At 39.5% G+C, this 19,329-nt stretch overlaps 1 pseudogene; it reads right to left on the bottom strand.

Moving 5' to 3' along the window:
• LOC114086397 (ATP-dependent DNA helicase Q1-like) overlaps nucleotides 1-19,329 on the bottom strand; it is a 161,733-nt pseudogene that overhangs the window by 13,357 nt on the left and 129,047 nt on the right.

Below are 19,329 nucleotides of genomic sequence, written 5' to 3'. Positions count from 1 at the left end.
TCATATATATAGACTCCTCAGGTTTTTCTATTTTACTTTGAGTAAGATTTGGTTGTTTATGTCTTTTAAGGAATTTGTCCATTTTTTTCTAAGTTATCAAATGAAACAACATGATGTTTTGTTATTATGTTTTTGATGTCATCTGTACTGATGGTCCCTCCAGATGTAGGTAATTTGTGTCTTTACTCTTTTTGTCTTGGTCATTTTGAATAGAGGTTTATCCATTTTCTTAATCTTTTCAAAAAAACAAGTTTTGCATTTAATTGATTTTTCTTCATAGTTTTTCTGCTTTTTTATTTTATTGATTTTTATTATTATTTACCTCCTTCTTGATTTGGGTATATTTTACTTCCCTAATTTCTTAAGATGGGAACCTATTTTATTGACTTGATACCTTTTTCATATGTAAGCATTTAACATAAATTTCCCCCTTTCTTCTTCTTTAGTATATCTGACACATGTTGATAAGTTGTGTTTTTATGGTTACACTTAAACTGATCATCTTTCTGTTGTTTTCTATTCATCCCATCTATTCTTTATTTCCATGTTTCTCTCTCTATGCCTTCTTTTAGATCAGTTTACTATTTCCTATAATTCCATTTATTTTCACATTTGACATCTTAGTTATAGCTCTTTTTTTTAGAGAGAGAGAGAATTTTAATATTTATTTTTCAGTTTTTGGCGGACACAACATCTTTTGTTTGTATGTGGTGCTGAGGATCGAACCCGGGCCGCACACATGCCAGGCGAGCGCGCTACTGCTTGAGCCACATCCCCAGCCCCTTAGTTATAGCTCTTTTGGAAAAAAAAAACTTAAATTGCTGGTTTCTCAGGGTTTATAGTATGCATTTTCATTTACCAAAATTTACATTCAAATGCTATTACTATACTTCACAATGCCATAAAAAACCCTACAATAATACCCTTCCAATTCTCTCTTTCTTATTTTGTGCCTTAATTTTTCTTTTACATGTGTTATAAGACCTATAAAGCAATGTTACAAATTTTACTTTAAATAGTAATCTTTTTTCATCAAGAAAAATATTTACACATATTAAGTATTTACATATATAGTAATTATATATATAAAGTATTTGCATTTATATGATATATATATATATATATATATATATATATATATATATATATATATATATATTTCATTTTTACCCCTTCTGAAATTTTTCATTTCTTTGTATGACTCCAACCTTCAATCTGGTATAATACTTCCACTGCTTGAAAATTTCTTTGTAATACAATTTTGCTGGTAATTAATTATTTCAGATTTTCTTTTTCTTAAGTTTTTATTTTGTATTCAACTATGAAAAGTATTTTCTCTGAGTGTAGAGTTCAGGGATAAAATGATTTTCAATTCTTTAAGATGTCACTTGTTATAGTTTGGATGTATGGTACCCCCCAAAACCTCCTGGGATTGTGGCTCAGTATTAAAGCACTTGCCCAGCATGTGTGAGGCACTGGATTCAATTCTCAGCACCACATTATAAATAAATGAATAAAATAAAGCCCATCAACAACTAAAAGTACATCTTTAAAAAAGCTCCTGTTAAATATGCAGGAATATTCAGAGATTGAATGATTAGATTATGATAGCAGTAATCTGATCAGTCCATACTAGTTTGAATGGATTGACTGGGTGGTAACTGCAGGCAGATGGGGCATGGCTGGAGGAGATGGTCACTGGAGGCATGCTCTGCCCCTTCCTGTCTCTTACTCTTTGCTTCCTTGCCATAAGGGGAGCAGCTTTCCTCTGCCACACTCACCTTAGGCCAGAGCAATCAAGTCAGACATCTATGGACTGAGATGAAACTGTGAGCCTCACATAAACTTTCCCTCTAAGTGTTCTTGTCAGGTATTCTGGTCACTGTTTTACCATCATTCATCTGCTTTTGGTTTACATAGTTCCTGATAATAAGTCTGCTGTACATCTTACCATTTTTCCTCTGCGTGTAAAATATGTTTCTTCTCTGGCTGCCTTTAGTTTTCAGAAGTTTGAACATAACAAATCTAGTGTCTATGTCTGGGTGTGTGCATGTGTATGGTATTTATCCTGCTTGGGGTTCTCCAGGATTCCATTGATGTTGTCCCACAGATCTTAGATATGTTTTCTATTTATTTTTACTCTTTTGTCTGCATTTAGTATGGATGGTTCCTATTGCCCTATCTTCAAGTTCATTGAGTCTTTTCTCAACTGTTGATTCTATTAATGAGCCTATAAAAAGATTTTTTTTGGTGGGTACCAAGGATTGAACTCAGGGGCACTTGACTACTGACCCACATTCCCATTGCTTAGCTCCCTGCTTTTGTTAAGGCTGGCTTTGAACTCGAGATCCTCCTGCCTCAGCCTCCCAAGTTGCTGGGAATTACAGGCATATGCCACAATGCCTGGTTAGGAATTCTTTATTTTAGAATTTTTTGATTTCTTCTTAACACTTCCATCTGATTCTACCTTATAGTTTCCTTCTCTTTACTAATATTTTCCATCTGTTCATGCATATTGTTCATGTTTTCACTTGATCTTTTAACATATTGTCTATAGTTATGTTAAAGTTCCTGTGTTTGTTCCAACATCAGGATCATCTCTGAGTCTATTCTTTTAATTGTTCCATCTATTGACAATGTGTTGGGGTTTTCATGTACCTTGTACTTTTATTGACTGCTAGACATTGCACATAGAATAATAGAGTTTGTGAGGTATAGTGTTTGTGATGGACAGATTCTAAAATAGCCCATAAGTACCCCACTTCTTGATACTTATTCCTCTATGTTATCCTCTCACATTGAGGGTGGGCAGATTCTATGACTTACTTCTAACAGTATGTGGCAAAGGCAATATAGTATCACTTTGTTAAAAAATTATTTTTTAGTTGTAGTTGGACACAATACTTTTGTATTTTGTTTATTTATCTTTATGTGGTGCTGAGGATTAAACCCAAGGGCTCACATGTGCTAGCAAGTGTTCCACTACTGAGCCACAACCCCAGCCCTTGAGTATCACTTTTGAAATTATGTTCTATAATAGCTTTCATCTTGCTATCAGTCTTCTTTTCCTTTTCAGCTTGCATGTTTTGATGAACAAATGCTATGTAGGGAGGCTCACATGAGGAGAAAATTACTCCAGGCAACAGTCAGTAATAAAATGAGGCCCTCAGTCTACAGCCACAGGGAACCAAATCCTGCCAACAATCATGTGAGACTGGAGGCACCTCTTTTCTCATTTAAGCATTCAGATGAGACCTCAGCTCTGTATGACACATTGATTATAGTCTCATGAAAAACCTTGAAGCACAGTAACTCTATTAACTCATGCCTGAATTCCTGACCCATACAAACTATGAGATAATAAATTGTGTTTATAAGCCACTAAGATTGCAGCAATATTTTTATTCAGTGTTTATAATATACCTATTATTATAAGTAATACCATATTTATTCCTAGAAATGGGAAAACCTCCTCTTCTGTTAGGTGATCAATGTAGGGAAGTTTTTGTGTGTTTGTTTTTATTTTTTTTTTTATTGTAGTTGGTTGGACACAATACCATTTATTTATTTATTTGTTTTTATGTGGTGCTAGGATCAAACCCAGTGCCTCACTTGTGCTAGGCAAGCACTCTACTGCCGAACCACAACCCCAGCCCCTGTAGGGATGTTTTAGTGAGTACTTTTGCCTCAGTTGTATCCTCAGATACTCTGATTTAGTTGGTTTGAAGCTGTGACCTAACTATTAGAATTTTCAGAACAACTTAGATGATTCTAACATGTAGCAAAGATTGAGAACCACTTCATAGGCACTTTTTCATGTCCCCCCCCCCTTTTTTTTCAACTGTCACCTTTTTTGGTCTTCTCAGATTCTATCCTACAAATATCACTTTGCTTCAATACTGACCTGCCTGGGTATGCACAATCTGTCCTGTCCTTGAGCATATGCACATCTTTGTTTCAGACAGCACTGACGAACCCAGACATTTATAAGGCCTCATAGATGGTGACACTCAGAAATAATACAAGTCAGTCTCTGTGATTCCTGCTCCTTAACTCAATGGTACACATTTGGGGAAGCAGCAAGACAGCAGTGTCTGTCAGGAGGGAGGGAACTGAAAATCTGTAATGAGGTCTAACATTTTTGGTTCATGAGTAACACATCCTGACACTGTTTAAGAAGTTTCGAGAGACCATCAAATGTGCTAGATTATAAGAAGTAACAGAAAAACACCATGAGAAGGATATGCAGTAAATGCTGGGTGTGTATCATCATCACCCAGTAAATTCTGAATATGAATACTTTGAGAGAAAGACCTGGCTTTCCTCCTTCCCTTGATAAATCATATAATGATTATTATTTCCTTAGAGCCTGTATTTAAGGGCATATGTCTATTTGGGTATAGTATACAGAACTATCACACTGTTATTTTTAGTAGTCAATATGGCTTGTGGCTAGCTTGTCCTGACTGATAAATGTGTTTCTGATTTGTCCTCGCAATAAGTCACAAAGGACACTGACAGAAATCTGCCCAGGGTGATATGATTACATATTATGTTAATGGTTTGGGACCTTGAAACCCCCAAATCACAGGAGCATAATAACCTGACTTGGGGAATAAAATTCTGCTCTGGATGGAGGCCAAGAGGATATCCTACAAAAAACTAGCCTGCACTTGCATGTATGCAACCAGCTTCCTGCTCTGTTGGAAGGCATCCTGCCCTTCTGACCTCCCACCCCAGAAGACCAGCCTCACTGCCTATCACAGGCACTGCAGGTGACTGTGAATGACCATTGTCTCCCCTCCCCACTTATAGCTGCTAAATTGTGCCAGGGGTTAGAAATTGATTTATTGCTTGTTTGCTGTAAAAATTGGCCTACATAAGAAGAAAAGCAATTTAAACAGTACCTTTCTGTTGAGTTTTTATCGCTTTTTAACCCTTCTCTTAGATGAAACAACCTGAGATTTAGGCAGCAGTATGCCTCATTCCCTATCCAAAGAGCCATCTATCACTGGCACTAAGGCTTGGTGGATGGAATGTGCATGTTGGCATTAATAGAATAAGATTTCCCAGCTCAACCATTTACTAGCTTTATTATTCTTAGGCAAGGTGCTTCACCTTTCTAGGCCTCTCTGCTTGATCATTTTCTTGGCCCCGTACCTGGCACATGTTAAATGCTCAATAACTAGGAGCTACTATCATTGTTACTTGCACCTTTTCACCCAGAGATGTGTTCTACCCAGGCACATTTTTGCAAACCAGGTTACAGTTCATCCAGACCTCTATCGACACCTAATCCCTTGAAGAGGTGCTCCAGAGCAAACGAGTAGCCTCACCCATATGTAGCAACCCATTCAAAATTTCTGTATTTGGAAGTCAAAATCCCCATTTGATCTTAACAAGTGCAAATTACATGGGCAAAATGTAGTGCTGGGTGCTGGAGGAGACACACAAACATAAGACTTGTGAGCCTGGGAGTGGCCCCTTCCTCATTCAAGTCTTCAAATGAGACCTCAGCTGTAGAAAACACACTGATGACAACTTCATGAGAGACCCTGAAGCACAGTCCCAATTCAGTCACGACTGGACTCAATTTTTTTTTCCCAATACAGAAGTGATAATGATGTTAGTGGGGAAAGTATTAAATAAAATCCTAAGGATGATATCATTTCAAATAATTTATTTACAGATATATTTTTCTAACACAAAATTGACCACTTATTATACAAGAAATTTTGTGTTACTTGTTTTTATGTTTTTTTCTCTAATATTTATTTTTTTAGTTTTAGATGAACACAATATCTTTATTTTTTATTTTTATGTGTTGCTGAGGATCGAACCCAGTGCCTCATGCCTCTACCACCGAGCCACAACCCCAGACCTGTTTTAAATTTTAACATTTCACTTGCGATTTAGCCTTGGAGAGAATTTAACTAAATTTTTATCTACTTAGCCAAAAGGCATTCTAACAGACCAGATCCATTTTTTATTGTAAAATGTCAGAAGCTTATAGTTTTATTTTACTGAAGTACAAATGTATCTATATCTTATTTGTTATCTTATTTGTATTGATGCCTTCTTCTCTTTCTGTTTGAACTTTACAGCTAAAATCTAAAATCATCGACTTTATTCAGCTTAAAATATCTCTCACTTGTAGCAAGAAGCCTGTGTCGCTTAATATTGCTATCAAAAAGGTAGTTGTGTCAAAAGAAAACAATACAATTAAGTATACCAAGGCTTAAGGAGCTTAAGAGGGTCATGAACTTATTGTGAAGTGTTTTATATTTATAAAATGTTGAATTAAAATGATTTACTTTCCCTATTTCATGTTATAAAATTATGTAATTCTTGATTCCCAATTTTGACAGGTCTCAAATGCTCATATCTGAAAATATAGCTCTCTTATATAAAGTATCAATGAAATTGTTCTTAAAATTAAACTATTGGGGCTGGGGCTGGGGCTCAGCAGTAGAGCGCTTGCCTAGCATGTGTGAGGCCCTGTGTTCGAACCTCAGCACCACATAAAAATAAATAAATAGAAAAGGTATTGTGTCCAACTACAATTAAAAAATAAATTTTTTTAAAAAATTAAACTGTTAACCACAAAATTAATGGTGTGTACATGAAGGAACTGTTGTTTTCATGGGAAATTTGTAACAGTCCTTTCAGGCATAATCAATCTTTCTTTTCTAAGCCCCTGTATTCTTAGAACCAGACTGTTAAAGCATGTTAGCAGACTTCTGGAAGTTACCTGAATTTTTCCTTCCTTTTATCAGCTTGTTCAGAATAAGATGTCTGAACCCTGAAGTGGCTCTGTGTGTGCTTGTTCACTTGTATAATAATAATGTATGCTCCACTGTTCAGAGATTAGCTTTAGGTCCTATTTTCAAGTACTAAATGGTAGTATTAGCTGTAAAACTATCATCTTCTTTAAGATACAGCTGCAGAAGAAAGTGTGTAATGATTTTCTTCAGGTCTTCCCAAGGAATACAGGAGCAACCACACCTGCTACTCTCTGTTTGGCTGCATCCTGTCCCATCCAAGAATCAGTCCGTTTTAGTATAGTGAGTTTTCCATTCAGTTCTTCCTGTTTCAGGATCTTAATCAGATCTTTATAATATTCTGTTATAATGCTATTTCCAAATGAAATGTCCTTACAAGCAGTTATCACACATTTTATTACATGCTTCTGAGTTCTGCACTTCATTAAATGCTGAGCTATTAATACATTGCGACGTTTGCTTATGTTTTAGCAGTATCTCATAAAACTTATATTGTCCCACATTTTCCATGACCACCATCAAACTTACTATGAATATATCTTCAAGGCCATAATACCATTTTCAATGGCTTTACTCATTGAATGATGAATAACAAACCTCACATCTGATTTATCAATTCCCACCCAAAATGCAACCATTGCCACTACCACCTGAAGTTCATTAGCTGACCATCTTGTATGAACCTGGTCTTATCATCTGGTTCTATATTGGCAGGTAAGGACCTGCATGGATTCCCATTCTATAAACTAACAGTTACTTGTTCAGAGTCTTTCTGAGAAAAACAATATATGATTCCTAATTTCCCTTTGTATCTTCCATTAGTGAGCTTTACTATATCCTCAATAAAATTTTCAGTGTTTGCTGAACCTCATAGTAAAGATTTGGATGAAGCTGTGAAAGTAAAACGCTTTTCAACATACAAAATTTTCTAAGCATCTTTCAAAACATGATTTTTGTAGTTGCAGTCAGCTCAGTTAGTGATGCGTTAGGGAACTGCTGCTTCAAGATACCAAGTGCCTTATGATCAGGTCTGAAATCACATCCCCAGTGATTACAGCCATGAACTTCATCCACAGCGAATAAATTTTGTTGCTTCATAGGCTTTCTCTAGACTTGAGCTAAACAAGGTAAAAGTCTTTTGCAATTTTCTCTGGAGTCACAGAAATTAGCTTTAACTTGGAGTTTTTATTTACCATTTCAGCATGAACCCATTTCACATACTCCTCAGAATTAGAAGCATTTAACATGTAACTGAAATTCCAAATTCTTTTGAAACCATTAAATGATCTTCCAGAAGATCAATGAGCGTAAATCACAAGTTTAAATTCATTTGAACATAATGCTGGTTACTAATAGCATAAACTTTTTCACCTCCTGAAGGTATAAAAAAGAAGTACTTCCTTTCCAGCCATTGTTACATTAATAGTTTCAAACTGTCTGCAGTTTAAAGACATTTTGCAGAACATCTTTCATGTTACCAGACTATGGGAAATCTATATTCTAAGCAGGAGGTGAAGAATCACATTCATTGCTTACCCCAGCATCAAAACCCTTTAAGCAGCACTTTCTGTGTTAGGGAACATTTTTTTCTGAAGAAGCTTTTGTTGCTTTTCCATGAATTCTTGAATTTGAATGTCTACTGCATGGAGTTCATTGGTTATAGAATTCAATTCCTCAGTTACAGCTCCTTGGCAGGGGGTAGAAACCAGTTCCTCCAGCTCTTGCTGAATCTCCCTGCAGCAAGTTGGCCTGCAGCTTCTTTGGCTTCTCTGAATCTTTCAGTAGGCTTGCTTGCAACTTTCTGTGGCAAGAGCACCCGCTCTTCAGCAGGATACCTGCTCCCTGAAATAAATACCATTCTAAAATTGAACAGGAGATCCAAATTTCTGTCTTTCTCTGCAGCTCTGCAAATCTTGGCCTGGATTCTTGACCCACAGAAATGATTCTGTTTAGACCACTGAGTTCATGCAATGTTGCTACTAAAAGGCACCAGCTTCTAATAGCTTATGGTCTATTTAGAGAAGCATGACATGCCTACTGTATGTTAACCAACAGTAGGATGTAGCATTTGGTGAATGGTATAAAAAAGTGTTTTATTCCCATGGTGATCTCTGGTTAAGCTACATATGGAATTCTTACTATGTAATGATGATCAATAAACCCTAAAATGCAGAATAGAGCAATTCATTTAAATTCAGATGATTGTTTAAAAAAATTTAAACTTTATAGCAGACAATTATTGTGCTCTCTTTAGTCATGCATTAAACATGCAGAGGAGAGAAATGAAAAGGTAGGACTTAAAAATCTATACCTGTGCAAAATTTACTATTGTCATTGTGTTAGCTTTGGCTGCCCAGAATCTAGGGAAAAGTATGGTTTTGATTCATTTTGACTCATCCACTGTGTTCTTTTGCCTGAGTGAAGTCTCAGCCATGGTGCTCTGGGGTTCCCATTGAGAAACGATGACAGAAGAAGTCTGATTGTAAGCAGCTTAGTCTCAATTTGGGGAAAGCAAAGTATGGTAACTATAAAGATTCTTCTGGCCTCCCATAATCCTCTGCTAACTGTATTATGAAAATGATGGTAATTACTACAAAGTCCCTGGTGATTCCTGTGTCTTTGGTGCTGTTCATTGTCAATTCACCTCGGTCAACCAGCTGTCTCATGGACTTGCCTTTTGTACCAAACCTTTAATGAAACTGGCATTTGTGTCAATAAACTTTAAGCCCGTCTTGCTGAGATAATTATCTGGGTCACTCAAATTTCAGCTACTTCAAATAATTATAGCCTTTTAGCCCTGAATATAAGGTGACAATTAAAGGAGAAGGAATCAGGGGTCCCCATGCCCAAGTCAATTAGAGAAAATGCTGGAAGGTCTTAGCTCAGGCCTCTGATTTGAATGTACAAGCCTCTGGCTATGTCAGGGACTTGCAGAGAATAAGTCACTCAGAAAATACACATTTGTTTGGCTGAACCATGATCTAATTTGCAGATACAACAGTTTTCCCATATTAGCAGTTAAGGGGAAAGCTATCTCAAGAACATTATTGTCAGGACTGTTTTGTGGTACAGTCGTACCAAGGATTACCAGAGTTCAGTTCCATTTCCCCTAAGAACAATAAATATAACACAAATCTCTGCATACATTTCAAAGCTATTCACACCCGGGGGGGGCAAGAAGTGATTTTTACAGTCTCACTAGATTTCTTTTTTTTCCTATGGTTTAGTAAACTTTTGAAAGGGTGCCCTTTGATCACTTCATTGTCCTCATATATGTAATGTGACAAAGTTCACTAATTACGAATTACTCCTATTCTCATTTTGGTCAAAAGCTTGAAATGTTCAGGAAAAAGAAATCTCTGGAGACTAGGAAATTGTGACACTTAAATCCCTTTCCTTCCCAGGACTAGAAAGACAAAGCACTTTATTAATCACCCCCACCCCCACCTCCATCTCCACCTGTCAACGTTTAAAACTGGAGACTAATGGTAGACAGGCTTCTCCTGCAGGTCGTAATTGCCTTTCCAACAGAGAAGCTATCTCCAAAGCAACCAAGATATGAGCTATGAATTCAAGCTGTGACTCTCTATGTAAATTGCTTGCAGTGAAATTGAAATCTCCCAGAAGAAAGCGGCATGGATTCAGTCTATTAAACGCTTTCCTATCTCAGATGCGGGGATGAGCTCCACACTTCCTACGCTGTGCATGGAGATAAGACCCGAGTGCTTTACAACTTGGTCTTAAATTTGAAAAGAAATACTGCCATTATCAATGATATCATTCAATAACAATTTTTCATCATTTAAAACAATCTGTCCACAGCTGCCCACATTAATACCAACGTGAAATATTATTCCATACAGTCTAACCTCACATTGGCTTTCATTTTTCCCACATTAGCTTAATCACATTTTTTTGTACAAAGTATTTTTGGTCTTTGGCATGCCCTGAATATGCAGTACTAAATATTCTCATAAATTGTCCTGTTTGTTTTCTTGTTTTAAATTATTTTTTAAATTGATTTTTTTTAAAAAAATAAATGACAGCAGAATGCATTACAATTCTTACTTTTTTTTTTTAATTTTTTATTGTGGGTTGTTCAAAACATTACAAATTTCTTGACATATCATATTCCACACTTTGATTCAAGTGGGTTATGAACTCCCACCTTCACCCCATACACAGATTGCAGAATCACATCAGTTACACATCCATTGATTTACATATTGCCATACTAGTGTCTGTTGTGCTCCGCTGCCTTTCCCATCCTCCACCCTCCCCCCTCCCCACCTCTCCCCTCCCCTCCCCTACTCTCTCTCTACCCCCTCCACTGTATAACCCTGAGGGTCTCCTTCCATTACCATGCAATTTCCCTTCTCTCTCCCTTTCCCTCCCACCTCTCATCCCTGTTAAATGTTAATCTTCTTCTCCTGCTCTTCGTCCCTACTCTGATCTTAGTTACTCTCCTTATATCAAAGAAGACATTTGGCATTTGTTTTTTAGGGATTGGCTAGCTTCACTTAGCATAATCTGCTCTAATGCCATCCATTTCCCTGTAAATTCTATGATTTTGTCATTTTTTAATGCAGAGTAATACTCCATTGTGTATAAATGCCACATTTTTTTTATCCATTCGTCTATTGAAGGGCATCTAGGTTGGTTCCACAGTCTTGCTATTGTGAACTGTGCTGCTATGAACATCGATGTAGCAGTGTCCCTGTAGCATGCTCTTTTTAGGTCTTTAGGGAATAGACCAAGAAGGGGAATAGCTGGGTCAAATGGTGGCTCCATTCCCAGCTTTCCAAGAAATCTCCATACTGCTTTCCAAATTGGCTGCACCAATCTGCAGTCCCACCAGCAATGTACAAGTGTACCCTTTTCCCCACATCCTCGCCAGCACTTGTTGTTGTTTGACTTCATAATGGCTGCCAATCTTACTGGAGTGAGATGGTATCTTAGGGTGGTTTTGATTTGCATTTCTCTGACAGCTAGAGATGTTGAGCATTTTTTCATGTACTTGTTGATTGACTGTATGTCCTCCTCTGAGAAGTGTCTGTTCAGGTCCTTGGCCCATTTGTTGATTGGGTTGTTTGTTCTCTTATTGTCTAATTTTTTGAGTTCTTTGTATACTCTGGATATTAGGGCTCTATCTGAAGTGTGAGGAGTAAAGATTTGTTCCCAGGGTGTAGGCTCCCTATTTACCTCTCTTATTGTTTCTTTTGCTGAGAAAAAACTTTTTAGTTTGAGTAAGTCCCATTTGTTGATTCTAGTTATTAACTTTTGTGCTATGGGAATCCCTTTCTCTCGCCATGCACAAAAGTGAATTCAAAATGGATCAAGGAGCTTGATATCAAATCAGAGACACGCCGTCTGATAGAAGAAAAAGTTGGCTATGATCTACATTCGGTGGGGTCGGGCTCCATTACAATTCTTATTACACATATACAGCACAATTTTTCATATCTCTGGTTGTATATAAAGTATGTTCACACCAATTCGTGTCTTCATACATGTACTTTGGATAATGATGTCCATCACATTCCACAATCATTGCTAATCCCCTGCCCCCTCCCTCTTCCTCCCACCCCCCCATCTAGAGTTTGTCTGTTCCTCCCATGCTCCCCCTCCCTACCCCACTATGAATCATCCTCCTTATATCAGAGAAAACATTCGGCATTTGTTTTTTTAGCATTATCTTCTCCAAAGCCATCCATTTACCTGCAAATGTCATGATTTTATTCTCTTTTATTGCTGAGTAATATTCCATTGTATGTATATGCCACATTTTTTTTTTGCCATAACCCCCTCTACCCCAAACCAGGATCTAGGGCCAGATAATGTTTTATTGCACGAAGCTACATTATTATTTTTCAATTATTAAACAATTATTGCCTGGGGGATAAGATATATGACCCTTGAGGCACAAAATTTGGGAAACACTTGACATGCATCATGGGACCATCAACACTGCATTTGACCCAACTCTTTTTTTTTAAATATTTATTCTTAAGTTTTAGGTGGACACAATATCTTTATTTTACATTTATGTGGTGCTGAGGATCAAACCTAGTGCCTCATGCATGCTAGGCGAGTACCCTACCTCTGAACCACAACCCCAGCCCCCATTTGACCCAACTTTACAGAGACCATTCTCAGCCCCTCCCTCTCTTCCTTTCCCCGCTTTCCTACCTTCATCACACTGAATAACTTTAGGCTTCCTCAAACTCTGCCTAGAAAAACAAAGGGTAGGAAAATAAACATAAGGGACACACACTGTGACAGTCCCCAGCACACATTGCCCCCTCTTTCTGTTACAATAGAACCCTGATTTGGGGCAGAGCAGATGGCTACCTGGAATGGACTCTATCCCAGCCTCCTGTAGAATCAGGGATGACATGAAACTTGTCAAGGCCACAGTTTCTTTAGTCAATGTTTGGGAAACCCTTAAAATGTATCAGGCCCAGCCTCTTAGTCCCCTTTTCCTTCAACCTTTTCTCCATCGTGATGTCTAGTAGAGAAGATGGCAAGAGCTCCAACCACCCTCTGGCTGCAGAGAGTTGAGGGCCATACCCTAGTATGGCAGAGAACTCCACGGAACTAGCCCTGGACTACCCACCTTCAGTTCCTACTGTGAGTGTGAAGCCCACTTCCATCTTGTTTAAAGCCACAATTACTTGGAATTTCTGGAGTGGAATCTAATCTTAATTAAAGACCCTCTCTGATTTTCATTAGCACGAGAGGCTGCTTTTCATTGTGTCTGCATTCAGCTCATGGAATCTTTAAGCAACTGGTAAGGTCATATGCTTAACAAATGTTTGACTAATTACATGATTGATTCCCTAAGAAAAGTCTCATTTTATTCATTCACTTAATGCCCAAAATATTAGAATTCTAACCAATGGAAACTAAAGAGCAACTCTTATTTTTTTTGTAAGCAACTTGCTCTCAAACTCTGGAATTTAGGCTCAGAAGTCTACTCTGGTGTGACTTCACTTCTAGAACTCACTTTGCTCATTTGTAAAATGGGGCTCTTATCTCAGGGGGTTGGAAAATGGGGAAGGAGCAGAGCAAGAGGAAATCCAAATGGGTAAGCCTCTGGCTCTACAAAGCTGCATTCCAAATAGTTCTACCCTTAGAATTCCACATAAGATTTTATTCAAAAGCTCCACTAAGGAAATGAGGATCTTAACAACCACTGAATCAGATCATCTATAAGATCCCTTACATGGTCATCATGAGGCAGGTGGAAGTACTGCTGTAAGTTGAGCGAATGGGAGTGGCATTATCCTAAACACGTCATCTGAAAATATGAGCCCTCGAATAAACTTTTCTTCCTTAAAATTACTCTGGTCAGATCTTTTAGTTACAACAGCGAAAAAGCTAACTGAAACAGATGCACATTGAAGGTTATATATTGATTAACAATTACAGATTACAATTAATCAGAGCAGATGTAGTCTGGATACATCTTGCCTCATTCATTCATGAAACATTTAACTAGAAGAAAAGAGAGGCAAGGTTGAGCAGTGCAGATTCCCACTTGCACAGCTGCTGGGGATGGGCCTGGCTGGAGGTGTTCATGCCCTGAGAGCATGACCTGGACCAGCCTGCCAGCTTCATCCCAGACAGGAAATGAACAGGGGTCCAGGAGCCAGGTGGCCCTGCTCTGGTCTCAACTCTGCCCTTTTGCCAAGTTTTTCTCCCTTTCTTGGATTGCTTCCTCTTCTGCAAATAAGTAAGGGGATGATCTTTACAGCACTTTTAGTTCTAAAACTTCAGGTTTTAATGTGCAAGATTTGGGGAGTGGGACAAGTTGGAATGCTTTGCCTCCTCTTATAGTGTGTCTCTGGATAGAGGCATCTGCCCCACTGGACACTTCTGGATTCTCTTTGCCCTTCTTTTCATACCCCAGCTGTGAAGGTGGAGATTCAAGTAGTTGGTAATTTGGGTGTAGGGGGCAGGATGAGTGGGCATGTTGGACTCCATCTTCTTGCTTGGCACAGGATTCAAGCAGCTGGTTTCCATTCTGCCTCCAAGAACAGCTGCCCTTCCCTAGGGTGGGCCTGCCTCCACCTGGCACTGCCTAGAATCAAGCAGATGTTTCTCACCTGGGGACTCAGCACCACAAAGCCCTCTTGGCCACAGTCCAGTGACAATCTGGCCTGGCATCATTTCATTTCACAGGCTGAATGCACAGTACAGCTGACCTAGTTGAGCTGGCCACTGACGTGGTTATGAGCCTCTGCCCTGTTGACTCCTTTCTTTGAAACAGGGTCTCCATGTGTTACCCAGGCTGGCCTCCACGCCTGGGCTCAAGCGATCCTCTTGCCTCAGTCTTTCAGGGAGCTGGGACTACAGGTGTACACCGCCTGTGTTTATCTTCACTGACTCTTTTATAAACTAACCCTATGAAGGAAATGTTATTATGATCCCACTTAACAGTTGAAGAAACTGAGACTCAGATTTTAAACACTTTGCCCAAGTTCTCACAGCATCTACCTCATAGGTCTGAGAACTGCATGAGCAGTTGATGAATGTGTTTCTCAAGGTTGTGTCACCAGGCCTGACTGAGTGACTGTCTGGGGACCCCCCTCCCATCAACAGCCTGGTAGATACCAGGAGAAACCTAACTTCTAAGTCACAGCTCCAAGAACTCTCAATCTGTCCCCACTGAGTTCCAGCTGGGTAGCAGCTGGTTGAACAGAGGAGAGATGGGGCCTCCATGTGCCCTAGGAAACCTTCTCTCTGATGATGTGGGGCATGAATTTGGAGGGCTGGGGTGGGCAGGCTTGCAGTCTCACCAAGTTTCTCTCAAGAGGTGCAGCTCACCTGGGGGGCCCTCCAGAGGGTGGTCTCCATCCCTCCCTGTCAGAACAGGAAATGTCCACCTGACAAAGCTGTCAGCTACAGTTAGAATGAACCCTAACTTAGGTGTCACCTCCTCAGGGATGTGTCTTCAATGGTCTAGATCAGCAGTTCTCAGCCCTGGTGACCCATTAAAATCCCAGAGGGATTTTTAAAAAGCAAAACAAAAGATGCCGGGGCCCCCATCCGTTCCCTGGTAAATCAGAATCTCCAGGGTTAACCACAGCCAAAGCCATGTCTGGGAACCACTGTTCCAGACTAAGCTCATTCCTGCATCTCCCAGGCTCACATCCCCCTTGGATATCAGTTTCTAAACACCGCAGCCATCTTTACCTGGATATCTGCATTTCCAGATAACCTTTGACCTCCAGGGAGCAGAGGTCACATTGTGCCCTCCCGTTCAGTGCCCAACACAGTTCTTCATGTTCAGTAGCAATTTAAATAACATTTAGTGAATAAAATCAAATAGGGATAACTTAGAATTCAGGAATTTTTCCTTTAAAAATCTCAATATATTTTTACACTGAAAATCAAAGTCAAATAAATGTTTGCATGTATGCATTTCATAATCAAAAAATTCATTAATAGCTCACAAACTGTTAGTTACATTAAACCCTATGAGGTACATACTACAGCCTACTTTTGACCTTGAGCCAGCTAATTAAATTCCAAGCCCTAGTTTCTTCATTTTTAAAATAGGATGATGATTCCTTCCTCTCAAGGTTGTTAATGAAATAACTTTAGCATACAGCACATTGGTTCATAGTCAAGTTCAAGAGAGTGGGCTATTATTGTCATTCCTCTCATATTACAGTGGCTTAACAGGTTCAGGTATATAAAGTAAATTGCCCAAGATCTCACAGGATTCGAAACCGAGGTCTTCTAAAGCTTCCCTGAATCTTATATTCTTTTATATGTCATGTTTAAAAACATTTTTTCTTTGAGCAAAAGGAGACATAGGCAAGCTCAGTTTTCCAGATGGGGAATGCAGGTCTCAGAGAGGTGATCTGTGTGGAAGTCATACAGACGGAGGCATCTGTTCAATGCAGGGAAGAGCAGCGGGTTAGGCAGGCACCTGTGCATCTCTCCTCTGCTCTCCCATGGGCTACCTGTGGGCCTTCAGCCAGCCACACACCACATCCTTTCCCCGTGCCTCAGTTTTTGCCTCTGCAGACTCAGGGGACTGATGAGATTATCATTAGATTGTCTCTACTCCGGGGCTGTGTGTGCCCTGTGTCTAGGGGCCCTCTGCGTGGTGTATGCACAGCAGCATCTGCCCCAGGCCCAAGGACGGGAGATAATAAATCATCTTCCCTCCTTACCCAGAATGTCCCACTCTCCCAGGAGCTGGGGAAAGAAGAGGCTGCCCCTGGACCAGGTCCTGTGAGCCACTCCCTCTCCCACCCTCCCCCTCGCCAGGCTGCCTTGTGTACTTCCTGAGCTGGGAAGCTCCAGGGAGCCCCAGGAGACTCAAGGGCTCAGGCTCTTCTTCTGGAGCATCCTGCAAGGTGGTAAAGAGCCGCTAACACTAAGGAGTCTCTGGCTTCTCCTTAATATCCCAAGGTGTCTGTCTCCTGTCAGTCATAGAGTGCCCTTCTTCCAGGAGGAGTAGTTCTGGCTTTCCTCTAAGTTCGAGAACACAAAGAAACTAAGCAGAGAGTATATCAGAAACCAGACAAGTAAAAAGGGGGGGGGGGGGCGGCGGCGCAGAGAACCCTGATCAAAACCACACCAAAATATTTCTATCAATTATCTTTGAGGAGTGATATTTTTTTCTTTGGTGCTGTTCTAGGATTTTATTTTTGTAGTAGTAGGTATTGCTTTTCCAAAGAGAAAATGTACACAACATGTTTTTATTTTTATTCAGGGAGGAGTTAACAAGGAAGTGAATTGCCTCAGCTTCTTTTATCTTTGTCCTTTGAGAATCAAAGTTGAGGTCTGGGAAAGGCTAGCACCTGAGAACAGGCAGGACTCCCTTAGCTGACCTCGGCCACTGAGAGTCAGAAAGTCACACCCACCTGGCACCTGCAAAGGGTCGTCCATGGACTGTCCATGGACTGCCCCTGGCCAGGCATGATCTGCTCTCTGGGACTCCTCTCTTCTCCCTCAGCCACCTGTTCTTGTCATGAGTCGAGTATTCAGGTCCGGACATCCATACTAAGTTACTGCTGACCAGAGACTTAAGCATTCTGCTCAGTAACTCATTATCTCATCCTCATGAATTTAGAAATAGTGGCTGTCCTTTATAGAGCTGCCTTCTGTGCCATTATTTTCACATACCCTCAGTCAACCTTTTATTTATTCACTCATCCAATATCTACTGACCTATAGAGAGCAGTATGGAGATTCTTCAGAAAACTTGGAATGGATTCACCATTTGACCCAGCTATCCCACTCCTTGGTTGATATCCAAAGCACTTAAAATCAGCACGCTACAGTGACATAGCTTCATCAATGTTTATAGAAGCTCAATTCCCAATATATGGAACCAATCTAGATGCCCTTCAACAGATGAAAGCATAAAGAAAATGTGGTACATACAATGGAATATAACTCAGCCTTAAAGAAGAATGAAATTAAAGCATTTGCTGGTAAATGGATGGAGCTGGAGAATATCATGCTAAGCCAATCCCAAAGAACCAAAGGCCAAATGTTTTCTCTGATATGCAGATGCTAATTCACAATAATGGGGGAAGGTGCTAGAATAGAATAGAAGTAGTTTAGATTAGACAGAGGGAGTGAAGGGAGGGGAGGGGGTTTAGGGGTGGGAAGATTGGTAGAATGAATCAGACATTATGACCCTATGTGCATATATGATTACTCAACCTGTGTAATTCTGTATCATGTACAATCAGAAGAAAAAGAAGTTATACTCCATTTTGCATGATGTATCAAAATGCATTCCACTTCAAGTATAATTATTGAAAACAAATTTTAAAAAAATCTAGTGACTTTCTGCATTAGACCAGGCATTATGCTATGCTTGGTGCTGAGGATGCAATATTGAGCAATAAATTCAAAACACCCACCTTTAAAAAGTTAATAAATTTTATTTCACATCCTCTCAAGAAATATGAATGGTTGACATGATTATTCTCATTTTACAGACAAGAAAACTGAGGCTTAACCAGACTTAATAACTTGCCCAAGTTCACAGAGTCAGAAAGGAGCAGAGCCAAGATTTGTACCCAGATCTATTTGAAGTCCAAAATTTGTACACTTTCTATACTACTATACTCCACCATCTCTTAGCAAACACAGGAGCATTGGTTGTCAGGCCCTGCATTTCTGGAGTTTTATTTACTAAACTGCACACACTGGAAGGCATGTCTTAAATTTCTTTATAGCTGTGCCTAGCACAGCATTGTTGCCTAAGAGATGCTTAAAACATAGACAAGCGACAACATTTGAACTCACTGGGAACCCTTGACAGCTCACCTTCCCATCTACCTCTTTAGTCATCTCTATCTCTTGTTCACAGCCAGATTTTTTTAAGAGATGCCTCCACTCTCCGTGTCAGCTTCCTCACATGCCATTCACCCCTCACCCACCGTCCCTGAGAAATGTCCCCTGCAAGACAGGCAGTAACTTCTTCATCAGTAAACCCAGTGGGCACTACTCAATTCATTTTATTTGTCTTTCCAATGTGCAACTCTTTGAAATCCTGTTTTCCCAGCTTCAG

Source organism: Marmota flaviventris, chromosome 5 (assembly GCF_047511675.1).
Source record: "Marmota flaviventris isolate mMarFla1 chromosome 5, mMarFla1.hap1, whole genome shotgun sequence".
Taxonomy (NCBI): Eukaryota; Metazoa; Chordata; class Mammalia; order Rodentia; family Sciuridae; genus Marmota; species Marmota flaviventris.
The sequence above is the reverse complement of the archived record's forward strand: the minus strand, read 5'-3'. Positions and strand labels throughout refer to the sequence as shown.